Source organism: Ambystoma mexicanum, chromosome 5q (assembly GCF_040938575.1).
Source record: "Ambystoma mexicanum isolate Mex_15411 chromosome 5q, UKY_AmexF1_1, whole genome shotgun sequence".
Taxonomy (NCBI): Eukaryota; Metazoa; Chordata; class Amphibia; order Caudata; family Ambystomatidae; genus Ambystoma; species Ambystoma mexicanum.
This window is the reverse complement of record NC_090933.1, coordinates 97,987,127-98,001,813: the sequence shown is the minus strand read 5'-3', so window position 1 is coordinate 98,001,813 and position 14,687 is coordinate 97,987,127. Positions and strand designations below refer to the sequence as shown.

At 40.9% G+C, this 14,687-nt stretch overlaps 1 protein-coding gene across 4 annotated transcripts in view; it reads right to left on the bottom strand.

Moving 5' to 3' along the window:
• Positions 1–14,687, bottom strand: part of PLEKHG4B (pleckstrin homology and RhoGEF domain containing G4B) — a 646,071-nt gene that overhangs the window by 99,510 nt on the left and 531,874 nt on the right. The window lies entirely within an intron of this gene.

Below are 14,687 nucleotides of genomic sequence, written 5' to 3'. Positions count from 1 at the left end.
GGGAGTGGGACACCGGATGGTGAGACGTGGTATCCCCTTCCCTGTCACACCTTTACCCCACCCTACCAGATAGGATATTTAGGAACTCTACCCCACCCCCCTTTTACAACGTGAACACTTTCTCACTGACAGCCCGCTATGAGAGTAAACAGATGTAAGGCATGGTATCAAAGGAAGACAGACACAAGTGATCCCAGTTCAAGGGTGTTTATTAAACTGTAAAATGGGTGAGATAAACGCTTAATCTAACCCTAAACCTAAGATGGGAGCAAGCTACGACCATCAAATAATAATAATACAATTCTAGTTGAGGCTAGGCAAATAAAAAGGGCCTATACTAAAACAAAAACTATTGCCAGTCCGTACCACTATGCTACAAAATAGTGTGGAATAATGTTCACAAGAAAAGAAATAAGTGTTCGCAAAATGATAAGTCAGGATGTTATGGCAGGGGTCTCCCTTCCCCATGTTTCTAGAATGGGACAAGACAGTACTCTTGAGCACAGCACACTCCTGGGCTTAAGTCTCTTCTCATGTAAAGTCTCTTGCTTCAGAAGGCCTGATATGCGAAAAATAACAAAAGAAACAGTTCCTTCTGGTAACCTTCATGTCGAGCAGAGGCATAGGCAGGATTGTCTAACAAGTGGGGCCTGAAGCTGATGTAGTTTGGCCCACCACTGTGACATTAACATCTGTAATTACCCGCACAGGGCTGCCGAGTGGCCATTTACATATTTTGGGTGATCGTTGCCAGCTCAGCCCCTACCCTGTCTACGCCTCTGACAGAGTGATTACTCTTCACCCTAGGATCCCCCTCAGCTGGGCTCCGATCCTTCTTTCAGCATCAGCCTGAAGGGGGACCCCTAAGGGGGATCTCATCTGGCTGCGCCACTCTGTTAATCTATGGCAAGTGCGGATTTCACAAAATCAGTTTGCACGGCGTTCCCCTCAGTCGGGTGCAAACGCCTGATCCACAATTTCTCACCTTTTAAAACTTCTGCAACGTGTCAAGGGCTTTCGACTGTACAAGGGGTTTGGCTTGACCCTTGTATGACCACCTTGACACATCACGCCGGCCTTCCCTATGGCCGTTTGGTACTTGTAGTTTTCCAGGCTTTTATCAATCTGCATTCTTTTTGTTCAGGAGTTGGGTACCAGCTAGAGACCTTTGAATGAGTGCCCACATGGCACCGAACCGCTCTATCTCTGGTACTAAGTTTGTTCACAAAAAGGCCTATGTCTATTAATCTTCTTAATGTTGCCACTGCAACCTTGAGCCTAACAGTCTGGTCCACTATCAGGTTCTTCCGACTCACTGGGTGATCTGACCTCATTGATTTTCTTTTTGCCGCTAGAGTCAAGGACGGTACCACGATGGCAATCGCGTCTCCCCGCCCTGGCTTTCAGTGCCGGAGGGTTCCATGTACCGCTGACATCCATCACCAATCACCAGCTGTGATTCATGGTTTTACGTTTCTTTTGTCAGAGGGCAGGTCTGGGTTCAAAAGGGCAAGGGCAAATCCTTCCTTGACGTCCTCTCCGGTCTCGCCACCTTTGACATCCGTTTGAACTGCCGTCCTGGAATAGCTGCTTCCTCATGCGTTCGGCCTTGCTCAGCGTGTGCTCGTGCTCAGCCGTTTATCTCAGTGGGGAAGGGAAAGGGCAATCGGGGATGTGTAGTTGTCAGTAATTGCCTGACCGTTGAGTTGGGACATGTCAGGTAAACGTTTCTAGCATTAGTCCGTTGTCGCTCACTGTGTGAGAAAGTGTTTGCGTTGGAAAGGGGTGGAGGTAGAGTTTCTAAGTATACCACTGGGCAGGATGGAGCAAGATGGGGGAAAAGGTGTCATAAGGAAGAGGATACTGCGTTTCACAATTCTGTGTCCCACTTCCACTCTCCAGAGACCCCCCCCCCATCCAGGTGATCCTCCCGCACTGGTCCAACCCCAGGAACTGGATTCAATAGCAATGGCCGTGTCCTGGCCATTTGGATGACAGATCCCCCTGGACTAGCGGGTGAGACACCTTCAGGTTTCGCACACAGACTAACACCCAAGCAGTATACCTGAGGCATCCCAATCCAATGGTCAGGCGAGCTCAGACAATTATTGTCTGACCATCACACACACTCGACATCACACACACTCGACTTCCATTCCAGATAAAAGGTGGAGCACACTCTGAGCGAGGCAAAGCACACGAGGTAACAGCAGTTTCGAGGGGGCAGCTGAACGAGAGAGGAAAGATGGCAAAGCAGAAGGGGATTGCAAGGAGGGAAGGTCCTTTGACCTTTTTGATAAGGAACCGTTATTTTCTCTAAATCTCGAGAATAGAAAGTGCAAGCCCAGGAAACCAGGCTGAAGAAACCTGCATTGTGTGTCGGAGAGACCCAGGGCCCTCCCGCATCAATAATCAAGGCAGGGGGAATCACCAGCCACCATGGTACCCTCCTCTGATCCAAAAACAAAGCAGTGTAGGTGAAATCAACACAGCCGGTGAGTTGGGGAGACCGATACAAGACCGTTCTGTTTTGAAGTTGCAAGCAGCAACATTGTATGGCTAGCGCTGGAACGAACATTGTTAAAACGCGTGTGATAAGAGACGCAAATAAAGTTGAACTGCTGATGAGTGACTGAACTTTAAAGCAAGATATAATACCTTTGACAGAGTGGTCTGGCACAGCGTGGGTGCTCAATCGAAGGTCTCTAAGGTATCCAGCTGAGAAGTGGCAAAAGAGAAAGGGAGAAATATATCAAGAAGAGAACGAGTGATTGTGAATCGTGTGGTCCTGCGACGGGTCAAGCAAAATCCTGCGCAGTCGAAAGTCTTCGATTTTGATGATGTAGAGAATGTTTGATAAAGAAGAGTTGATTTGAGCCCGGCAGAGGGAGACCAATTGAAGATTTTGTGTCAGAGTGGGCCTGAGCCCGGCGGAGGAGGACCCCGGGTGAACAGTAATCACCCGAGAAGTTGAATATGTGAAATCCTAAGGAGAAAGGAACTGTAATGTTTGTCATGTTGCATCAGCCCACTGAAATAAGAGACTGAATTGCAAAGAGACTTTGGTACAGAAGGCCCTGATGTTGAAGATTTGAATAGCACACATGTCTAAATATGCTGACCAGAGCAAATTGTAAAGGTGCGTCCAGCATCACACAATTAGTCAAAATAATACTCAATGATGGAAGGCTCAGGTACAAGTCCAGACCCCGCTTTATTGACGCAGCAAATACAAGTCGGTACAGCATGCAAGCAGTTAATCTCATAGCTCTTGTATATCCAACGACTGCAAGCATCACATTACACTATTTACAAAACCTACGGGGAAGTGGGGTTGGTTAATGGCTCAAACTATGTATAGGATATATAGGGGTTAGTAACTTCATTGGATGATACTTATCTGATGGCTCTGTATTGCCTTGACCCACCCTACTATTGATACTACTTCTAAGGCTTATCAATCAAAGGCAGTGTGGCAAAGGAACTTCTTATTGGTTGTCATCTAGCTTACCAACCTTGGACTCTTTGAAGAGGTGTCAATATATGAGAGAGACACACAAGTGGGTGATGAGACTTCTACAGTCTGCCATATTTCCAATTCTAATGTACATGTGTTCTTTGCAGCCACTGGGGACACCAGTCAGTTACTTTTCTATGAAGTCTTCTGGCTTGCTGATCACATGCACCTGGGCATCAATGGTTGCTTGTACTCTTATTAAAATTAATTGACTGGGGAGTCTACTGCTTCACGTCCTGGGAACTGTTATCTTGTGCCTGCATCCCTTTCATCCATTACTCTCTTCCTTATTTCTGACCTTGGCTCTGGCCGTGAGCTACTGTCTGAGCTCTGCACGAGTTCTAGAATACATGCGTTTTGTAAAGTCAGCATCTTGGGTTCTGAGACCTTGCTAATTCTGAGATCTGCTGCGACCTCTGCGTTTAGAAAAATGGCTGCGCATAGGTTCATTCTTCGCCATGTTGTGCCTTGCATCTCTTTCATGTTAATATTTTGAGGGCTGCATATATACGCGTGTATGTTCTTCGCGTCTACGTGCATGTCCCTTATGTCTATGTGCGAGTATTCTTCAAGTCTATGCACTTGTGTTTGCTGTGTGTAACTTCGCGTGCATGTGCATAGTCATCAAGTTATTCTATATATGTTAAAGGGCGGCGATAGCCGCCCTATATTTAAGGTGAGTCAGACTCCCAAAGGAACCCCTTACAATTCTATTGTTAATACATTTTGATTCGAGTAACGTATTTGACAGAAATTTCGAAAGTGATTAGGGACTTGCGCTCCCCCTCCCACCAGACTGCAAAGTTTCATAAAGATCCGTTAAAAAAATTTAGAAATGTATTAAGACGACAATATTTTTCAAAAATTGCGGCCTACTTCCCATTCATTTTCCCATACACAAACAAGATCAATTTTTGCCAAAGCACACAGCCCAAACCGCTGGACGGATATGGACCAGGTCCAAAACAACTTGGGCATGAAGCGTTAACTCGCGATCCATGCCTGGCTTGGGGTTATTCTGTGCAGTTGTTTTTTAAATATTCGACAGAGAAGGGGGTGCCCCTTCTCAAAAATAAATAGCTATATCTCAGGTAAATTACGCAAACCAGGGTTTTGTATAAATGAAACAGCCGCAATCTTGTTTTTCTCTCAATGTGAGAGATATTCAAGGTTATGGGAAAATGAAACATACGAAAAAAAGACATTTGCAGGTCAAAAAGATGCAAATGCCATCAGGCTAGAGGTGGGGGTGGCTAGAGGGCCCCAAGTGAAAATTGGGAGTTGGAAGGGGTCTAGGGACTGAGTTTGCAGCACAGAGCTTTCTGTAGCGAAGTTATAGCCTCGAAAAGCCAACATCTCAAAGCAAACTTCGTCACAGAAATAGCGTGTGTTGTGGGGGGAAAGGGAGAGAGCATAGGAGGCGAGGAGGCCATCTGGGGAGAGGGTGAGCTGGCATAGAGGAGGGGGGCACTCGGTGAGAGTCTGGAGTGGCAGGTTTGCATTTCTTTCAGACGTTTTTTCCGATATTCGCGGCTATAGCCGAGGCTATAAAGGACTACAGATAACCGAGGGATGTGTAGTTCCGCAACCGTGATTAGAGTTTTGTTTCTTTCTTTGAAAAAAATATTTTTACAGCTATAGTGACGTCAGGGTGAAATAAATAAATAAATCACATAGCCATCTAGGTCTCCCATCCATGCAGTAACCAGGACAGACCCTGCTTAGCTTCAAAGTGAGGAAGGGGCCAGCACCCCTCAGGCCATGTTGCCTGATAAATTAACCAAAGTTACAACACCACTTGGAGAAACAGGCCGGCCCTTTCCTTGCTTTGAAGCTAAGCAGAGTCAGTCCCGCTTTGAAGCTAAGCAAAGCCTGCAATATTTTAAACATAACAATACTATTGTCAGAACAGTTTGGGATTGATGAATGTCTGAGTGATCTAAAATATAAAGTGGGCACAGCCATAGGCCGTGTCCACTAGCCATGTGCGGGAAAAATCTATGGAATAACAAAGCCCTCGAAATTCAAGGAAAAACATTAGTTGCATGGATGTTAAGGTGAGAAATTAACTCAACAATGCCCTTGAAATTCAGCAAAAGCCACCGTAACTTCGCGCTCCATGTTGCGCAGCCTATGATCACAATTATGACATCACTGATGACATCACCAATTACATTACAACAGTAAACTGAATTAACGGTGGCCTTCAGCCATGGTCAGTGTGCATGGCCAAATATATTTTAACATATGAATGGGTACTAATCATGGCCTTCAGTCATGGACACTGGCCACCGTCTTCACCCATGTGCACTGTTTATTTGAAAACACCAATAGGCCACCAACCGAAGACTTTGGCCTTTACCAGTGGCTACAGATTTCAGCTGTGTCCACTGTATATTATAAACACTAATCAGCCATTAGCCATGGGATTTAGCACAATACTGGCCAGTGGCCGCAATCTTTGGCTGTGCCCACTATCTACTCTAACATATAAATGGGCCGCTAGCCATGGCCCTTGACCATGAGCAGTTTGTACATCTTTTGGCTAAGTCCACTGAATATTTTAAAATACTAACATGCCATAAGCAATGGACTTTGGACGTGGCCACTTTGTATTATACAACACTAACCAGCCCATATCTATGGCCTTCGGCCGTGCCCACTGTAGATTATATACACTAACAAGCCACTAGCCATGCTCTTCAAAACAATACTAGGCAGTGGACACAGCCTTTGGCCTTCAGCCATGGCCACTGACTGCAGCTTTCAACGTTGCCCTCTGTATAATTTAATACAGCAACAGGCGACTAGGCATAGCTTTTAACCATGGACATTGGTATTTTGCAACACTAATTGATCACTAGCTTTGGTGTTTGGTGATGGATAGTGACCACAGCCTTCCATCATGGCCAAGTCCATGGCCTAAATTGTTATTAAGATAAGTTTTTATGAGCCACCTTATTAATCATGTTATGTCTAATGCCATTATTGACTTAATCTGCTTAATCTGTTATATACAATGCAATTCGTGTTATCACCAGTGAGGTCATCAGTGATGCAATGTGTGATGTTATCAGTGTTCTCCTACAACATGTAATTAGTGAGGTCATCAGGTAAGTGATCTGTGATGTCATTGTGATCATAGGCTGCGCAACAGGGGTCGCAAAGTTAAGGTGGCTTTAGCTATATTTCAGGGGGTCGTTGCTTTAAATGCTCACTTTAACGTTCATACAACTAACGTTTTTTCCGTTTTGTCACACCATCTATTCTATTCATAACGACAACTTCATTCTCTTAGTTGGTTTCATCTTTCACCCCTAGACTCTTTCAGGAGGTAGGTCTGTTTCAGCTGGTATCGTTTCTCCACTGGACGATACTGGGTAAGGATGGGAAGCTGTACTTGCATACTCATCTGAGAAGGGTGGAGGGTGTAACCTGCATATTCATCTGCCCCTTTACAAGACATATACCGTACAGTTAAATGTTTAAAAAAGCCATGGGGCTGCACTCAAATATTGTAAACACACGGTTTAAATGTGAAAGGTGGACACATTTACACCCCCGACACCGAGTTGTTCAATGAGGGCTCCAAACACTTACGTAATGCAATTGTTGAATACGCTAAGGTTACCACACATGTACTACCTACATTTCCAGAGGAGGTATGCCCACTGTGCACATATTTCTTAATATCTTCCAACTGCACAAAGCTCCAGGTCCTGTTCGTTAAACAAATGCTTGCTCACAGACACACCAACCAAAATATAAACGTAAATGAATACATGTAAAGGTATGCAATCTTGGAAAAAAGGAAAACTAGGTCAAATTCATAGTACTTTTTCAGAGTTGGCCTCAAAGGGATCTGTTGTGCCCGGCATGGGCAGTGACGTGCCACATTTGCTGCAGGAACATATAACCTAGTAACAGCGCGTCTGTTGCTTGTGTCTGTTCATAATCATAATCAAACATAGACCCAATAATAATGTCCATTGAATTGAAAACAAACGCAAGGTCATAAAAGTACATATATTGCAAAAAAGCATGGAATTGGATGAGTCATACCATATTATGTCACACGCCAGGCCAGGTTAGGAGGGTTGGAGTCAGTGGAGGATGAAAATTTGATTCGGAAAACAAAAAGGGAGAATTACATTGAGCAATGTGGCAGGTTTTGTAGTCTCCATTATGTTAATTTCACATCACTGTTACGTCATTACGTGGTTATAGAAAAATTATCCTTGCAACACCTTATGTGTCACACCTTATATCCTGTGATATATTGGTGCACAGTTGACCAGAATTTGGTGAGATCGTGAAATATTAAAACAGCAGTGCCCGATAGACATTATGATATATGTCTATGATAGATTAGAACCAAGTAAAAAATTGTGAGCAAGAGATTGTCCCATGAATAAACACTAAAATGCAGGTTTAGTGATTGTTTTGGTGAGTCAGGCCAAGGTGAAATGAATGTAGTATTGTAATGATATTGGATCTTACTCACCCTAAGGTTAATCCGGAGTCATGAACTTCTTTTGGCTTTTGTTGAATTTCATGAACCTCAGTAATTGTCAAATATGCTTCCAAATATGGTGACTATTAGTCGGTCTAAAATAAGCGAGAGTGGTTGTAGTAATCCACTACAAGGTGAGGCAGAAATATGCAATTCTGTTTAGTGAGATCGCTTACCTTGCTTTAAATATTGATGCTGTATTACTTTGAAACATATTGAAGACAAGATCTTAAAAGCTTGAATTTCAAAGGACCATTTCTGGTATATGTTATTATAAGTCCTATGAGAAAATACAATTGAAAATAAAGAAAAAATCGAATTCGGAATAGTGCAATTTTTAGGTCAGTGTAGGATTTGTTGATGTTAATTAGTGGCTAAATTGTTGATATGGCTCCTGAAGTCTAATGGAACTAAATTGAAATGTAAAGGCTAAAATTAAAACCTAGCTTGAGTATTGAACCCATTACTCTTATTAATGGCAACAAAGCCCCCCACAATGCACCTACAAAATCTAATAAGACAAAACTAAATTGAGTGGGCATGAAATTGCGCATCAATTGAGCGATGGCCCCGTTAATCTTTGAATAGCACCATTTGCCCCCACAAATATACTTGTTTAAATAAAGATTAAATGTAAAATGAGATATACCTTCATATTTGGGATTGATCTCATACATCAATTAAGAGGATGCGAACAGATTCACCAGCCAGCAGTCCTAATGCTGTATTTTGCTGCGACCGCAGCAAAACTGAAATTCAAAATGGCGCCTGCGACGTGATGACGTCACGCGTAGACGCGCGACGTCTTCAATGTAAACATATGGCACAAACGATCAGCGCGATATATTTACATCAACATCAACCAACGCAGTATGTATAACCTAATTTGTATGAGTCCCAAAATTTTTGGTTTGCCAAAATGATGATTAGACAGAATTCAAAATCTAGTTGATTGGCCAAATGTTGCATATTTATCACTACAATAAATACGTTATCAAACAACGTTGGTAAAATAATGGTAAATACCAGTGTACAGATCAATGTAGTGTCAGTGTCCAAATAGTAGGAGATGAAAGAAGATAATCGCTCTGTCATGAGTGCTTGCTTGAATACCCACTCCAAAGTTGTTAATGGTGCCAGTATTATGTGCTAATGATTAAAATTGGTGCAGCATCTTGTTATTGTAACTTGCAGATCAATATGGTATCAGTATTCCAATTGTAGAAAATGAAGGAAGAAAATAGGTTTCTTAAGTGAGCATTCTTGACAGAGCTATCATAAGGTTGTTGATAGTGTCAGTATTAGATGATGATATTAATGGTTTCACTAATGAAGATACAACTTGGTGAAAGATAGATTAGTCATATGGGGGGAAAAATGGGCTCTTCAAGAGCAATAGGGTCCTTACACACATTCAACCAAATTCTTTGATTCTTAAATGACCATGGTGATATCTAATATCGGGTTACAGGATTGTGATATGACAAGACCTCATAAGGGTTGGTGTATCCAACCGTGGTTCTTAACCATTAGAGTAACACCTGCATTTCATGGTCACAATTCAAACCCACTTGGGTAAATCTCAAAAACATATTAGTTTACACTCCTGTTGCCTCAGTTTGAGCTTAACATTGCCTCCTCTTTTCCCCAACTTAGCCTTCATCAAACCAATAAAACAAATATTACTATTGCTCATTTGATGACATTCTCAGCAATGAATGGCCAATGGCGATTTGGGATCACTGTTTCTCAAACTTGATAGATGTTCTCTAATGCGGACTCTTAATTGTCTAATTGTACTCCCTACGTACAATTTACCACAGACACATGTAATGACATATAACATATTACATGTTCTGCAATTAATTAATTGATTGATTTTGACAACAGTGCCACTGTCTGTGAAAGATCGACAGTTGCCATGTGCATACTTGCAATAATTGCAGTTTCCACATTTAAAAAACCCCACATTTTTCTTAAGACAATTGCTGTCTCAGTCATCCACTTTAGTTTCTAGAAAAGAAGGACTGAGCTTTTGTTTACTTGTCTGGGCTCGTGTATAGGTAAACTTGGGTTTGTCAGAGAGATATGGTATCAAATCATTATCCAGTTTCAAAATATTCCAATGTTTTTCTACCAACCGATAAAGAGTAGATGAATCTTTTGAAAACTGAGTAATAATTGTGATGTGTTTCGATTCTGGTTTCACACTGAGGTGATCATCAAGTAGATCTAATTGTTTGTATTTCTGATAGTTGCTCTCCACTTTACTGATACATTCCAATTTATACCCTCTGCTCAAAAACCTCGTTCTCAGAAATCTAGTTTCTTCTTTATAGTATGTGTCCTTCTTACAATTTCTTCTGGTCCTATAAAATTTCCCCGAAGGGATTTTGTTAATTGTAGAGCGCTGATGGCGGCTTTGTGCCAGAAGTACAGAATTTAGTTCCGTTGGTTTACGAAAGGTCTTAGTTTGTACTCTGCCATGTTCAATAAATGTATGCAGATCTAGAAAGTCAATGGAATCTGCACTTGAAGATCCCACAAATGTAAGCCCAAAATCATTCTTGTTAACATATTGCACAAAATTACTGAATGACCCCAAATCTCCTTTCCAGACAATAAGTATGTTGTCTATAAAACGCCGCCAAGCGATCAGATTGGTCTTGTAATTAACTTTAGTGTAAATATGTGTATCCTCAAATTGTGCCATGAATAGATTTGCTAGGGAGGGGGCACATTTGCCCCCATAGCAACTCCTTTCGCTTGGACATAATATTGGTCATTGAAAGTAAACACATTATTGTCAAGTGTAAATTGCAAAAAACTTTTCAATAAATTCACATGATCTAAATAGGATGCAGAGAAGTCACGAAAGGTGTAATCAATTGTTAGTACTGCCAATTTGTGATCTATGCTGGTGTATAAGGCTGTTACGTCTAGTGTGGCCAACAGGTAGTCCGGTTCCCATTCCAATGTTTTGAGAAATTGTAACACATGCGTACTGTCTCTTGCAAATTGTACCATGAATAGATTTGCTAGGGAGGGGGCACATCTGGCCCCCATAGCAACTCCTTTCGCTTGGACATAATATTGGTCATTGAAAATAAGCCCATTTCTCAGCCTGAGAAACTTGGAAAGAAAAACCGCAGCGTTTTCCAACACAATAACGTTGTATTTATGTTTGCGGTCTCTTCAAAAGCGACCGCAAACATAAATACAATATTTTTAAAGCTGCGGTTTTATTTCTAAGTTTTCCGGGCTCCTCCAGCCCGGAAAACTTAGAAAAAAAACCGCAGCTAGTGTTTATTTTTTTTAAAAAAAAAAAAAATAGCACTTACCGAGATTCAGCTGCAGCTTTCCTGCTCTGGTCTCCGGTCCCCGTCCTCCACCTACAGCACTAATGAAGGGAAAGCCACCGAGCGGTAGCCTTTGTTTACTACAGCTGGCTGGCTTTTCCTTCATTAGTGCCGCAAAAGCCAGCACAGGAGGGCCTCCATTTCACAAAATGGATGCGCCCATGTGCTTGCTTTTGCGAATTTTGAGCTTGAATATCTCAAGATTTTACATAGGAAGTTTTAAAACGGAGAATGCTAGTATTTTTTTTTATGTTGCCTATCTATTTTTTAAATAAACATTTTTACTAGACCATCCCTTTAATCTACTCTTTATCGGTTGGTAGAAAAACATTGGAATATTTTGAAACTGGATAATGATTTGATATCATATCTGACAAACCCAAGTTTACCTATACACGAGCTCAGACAATTAAACAAAAGCTCAGTCCTTTTCTAGAAACTAAAGTGGATGACTCAGACAGCAATTGGCTTAAGAAAAATGTGTTTTATTTTAATGTGTAAACTGCAATTATTGCAAGTATGCACATGGCAACTGTCAATCTTTCACAGATATGAATGGCACTGTTGTCAAAATCAATCAATTCATTAATTGCAGAACATGTAATGTTGTATATGCCATTATATGCATCTGTGGTAAATTGTACTTAGGGAGTACAATTAGACAATTAAGAGTCCGCATTAGAGAACATCTATCAAGTTTGAGAAACAATGATCCCAAATCGACATTGGCCATTCATTGGCGAGAATGTCATCAAATGAGCAACAGTAATGATATTCGTTTTATTGGTTTGATGAAGGCTAAGTTAGGGAAAAGAGGAGGCAATGTTAAGCTCAAACTGAGGCAACAGGATTGTAAACTAATATGTTTTTGAGATGTACCCAAGTGGGTTTGAATTGTGACCACGAAATGCATGTGTTCCTCTAATTGTTGTTAAGAACCATGGTTGGATACACCAACCCTTATGAGGTCGTGTCATATCACACTCCGGTAACCTGATATTAGATATCACCATGGTCATTTAAGAATCAAAGAATTTGGTTGAATGTGTGTAGGGACCCTATTGCTCTTGAAGAGCCCATTTTTCCCATATGACCAATCTATTTTTCACCAAGTTGGATCTTCATTAGTGAAACCATTAATATCAGCATCTGATACGGACACTATCAACAACCTTATGATAGGTTTCTTAAGTGAGCATTCTTGACAGAGCCATTTTCTTCCTTCATTTTCTTCAATAGGGATAATACCATATTGATCTGCAAGTTACAATAACAAGATGCTGCACCAATCCGAACCATTAGCATCTAATTCTGGCACCAACAACCTTATAATAGGTATCTCAAGTGAGCATTCTTGACGGAGCTATTTTCTTCTTTCAATTTCTACAACTGGGATGCTGACACCATAATGATCTGCAAGTTATAATAACAAGATGCTTCATCACTTCTAATCATTAGCACCTAATACTGGCAACTTTGTAGTAGGTATTCAAGCAAGCACTCATGACAGAGCTATTATCTTCTTTCATCTCCTACTATTTGGACACTGACAATACATTGATCTGTACAATGGTATTTGCCATTATTTTACCAACATTGTTTGATAACGTATTTATTGTAGTGATAAATATGCAACATTTGGGGAATCAACTAGATTTTGAATTCTGTCTAATCATCATTTTGGCAAACCAAACATTTTGGGACTCATACAGATAAGGTTATACATACTGCGCTGGGTGATGTTGATAGATGTAAATATATTGCGCTGATCATTTGCGCCATATGTCTACATTGATGACGTCACGCGTTACGTTTACGCGTGACGTCATCAAGTCGCGGGCGCCATTTTGAATTTCAGTTTTGCCGCGATAGCAGCAAAATACAGCATTAGGAATGCTGGCTGGCGAATCTGTTTGCATCCTCTGAATTGGTGTATGGGACAATCCCAAATATGAAGGTATATCTCGTTTTACATTTAATCTTTATTTTAACAAGTATATTTGTGGGGGCAAATGGTGCTATTCAAAGATTAATGGGGCCATCTCTCAATTGATGCTCGATTTGATGGCCCACTCAATTTAGTATTGTCTTATTAGATTTTGCAGGTGCATTGTGGGGGGCTTCGTTGCCATTAATAAGAGTAATGGGTTTAATACTCAAGCTAGGTTTTAATTTTAGCCTTTACATTTCAATTTTGTTCCATTACACTTCAGGGGCCATACCAACAATTTAGCCACTAATTAACATCAACAAATGCTACACTCACCTAGAAATTGCACTATTCTGAATTCGATTTTTTCTTTATTTTCAATTGTATTTTCTCATAGGACCTCTAATATAACATATACCAGAAACGGTCCTTTGAAATTCAAGCTTTTAAGATCTTGTCTTCAATATGTTTCAAAGTAATACAGCATCAATATTTAAAGCAAAGTAAGAGAACTCACTAAACAGAATTGCATACTTCGGCCTCACCTTGTAGTGGATTACTACAACCACTCTCCCTTATTTTAGACCGACTGATAGTCCCCATATTTGGAAGCATATTTGACAATTACTGAGGTTCATGAAATTCAACAAATGCCAAAAGAAGTTTGACTCTGGATTAACCTTAGGGTGAGTAAGATCCAATGAGATCCAATATCATTACAATACTAAATTCATTTCACCTTGGCCTGACTCACCAAAACAATCACTAAACCTGCATTTTAGTGTTTATTCACGGGACAATCTCTTGCTCACATTTTTTACTTGGTTCTAATCTATCATAGACATATATCATACTGTCTATATCGGGTACTGCTGTTTGAATAATTCACACTCTCACCAAATTCTGGTCAACTGTGCACCAATATATCACAGGATATAAGGTGTGACACATAAGGTGTCGCAAGGATATTTTTTCTATAACCATGTAATGACATAACATTGATGTGAAATTAACATAATGGGAGGCTAAATGAAATTCTCCCTTCTTTGGTTTTCCGAATCAAATTTTCATCCTCCACTGACTCCAACCCTCCAAACCTGGCCTGGCGTGTGACATAATCTGGTATGACTCATCCAATTCCATACTTTTTTGCAATATAAGTATTTTTATGACCTTGTGTTTATGTTTTCAATGCAATGGACATTATTATTGGGTCTATGTTTGATTATGAATGTGCAGCCTTGACAACGACCAGGGGTCGAAACACGTGTCGGCTGGCTTTTTTCTTATTATTGAAGAATAAAAACATCACATCTTACACGATTTGGACATTTGGAACATTTGTTTGAACTACTTTAATAGTCACAT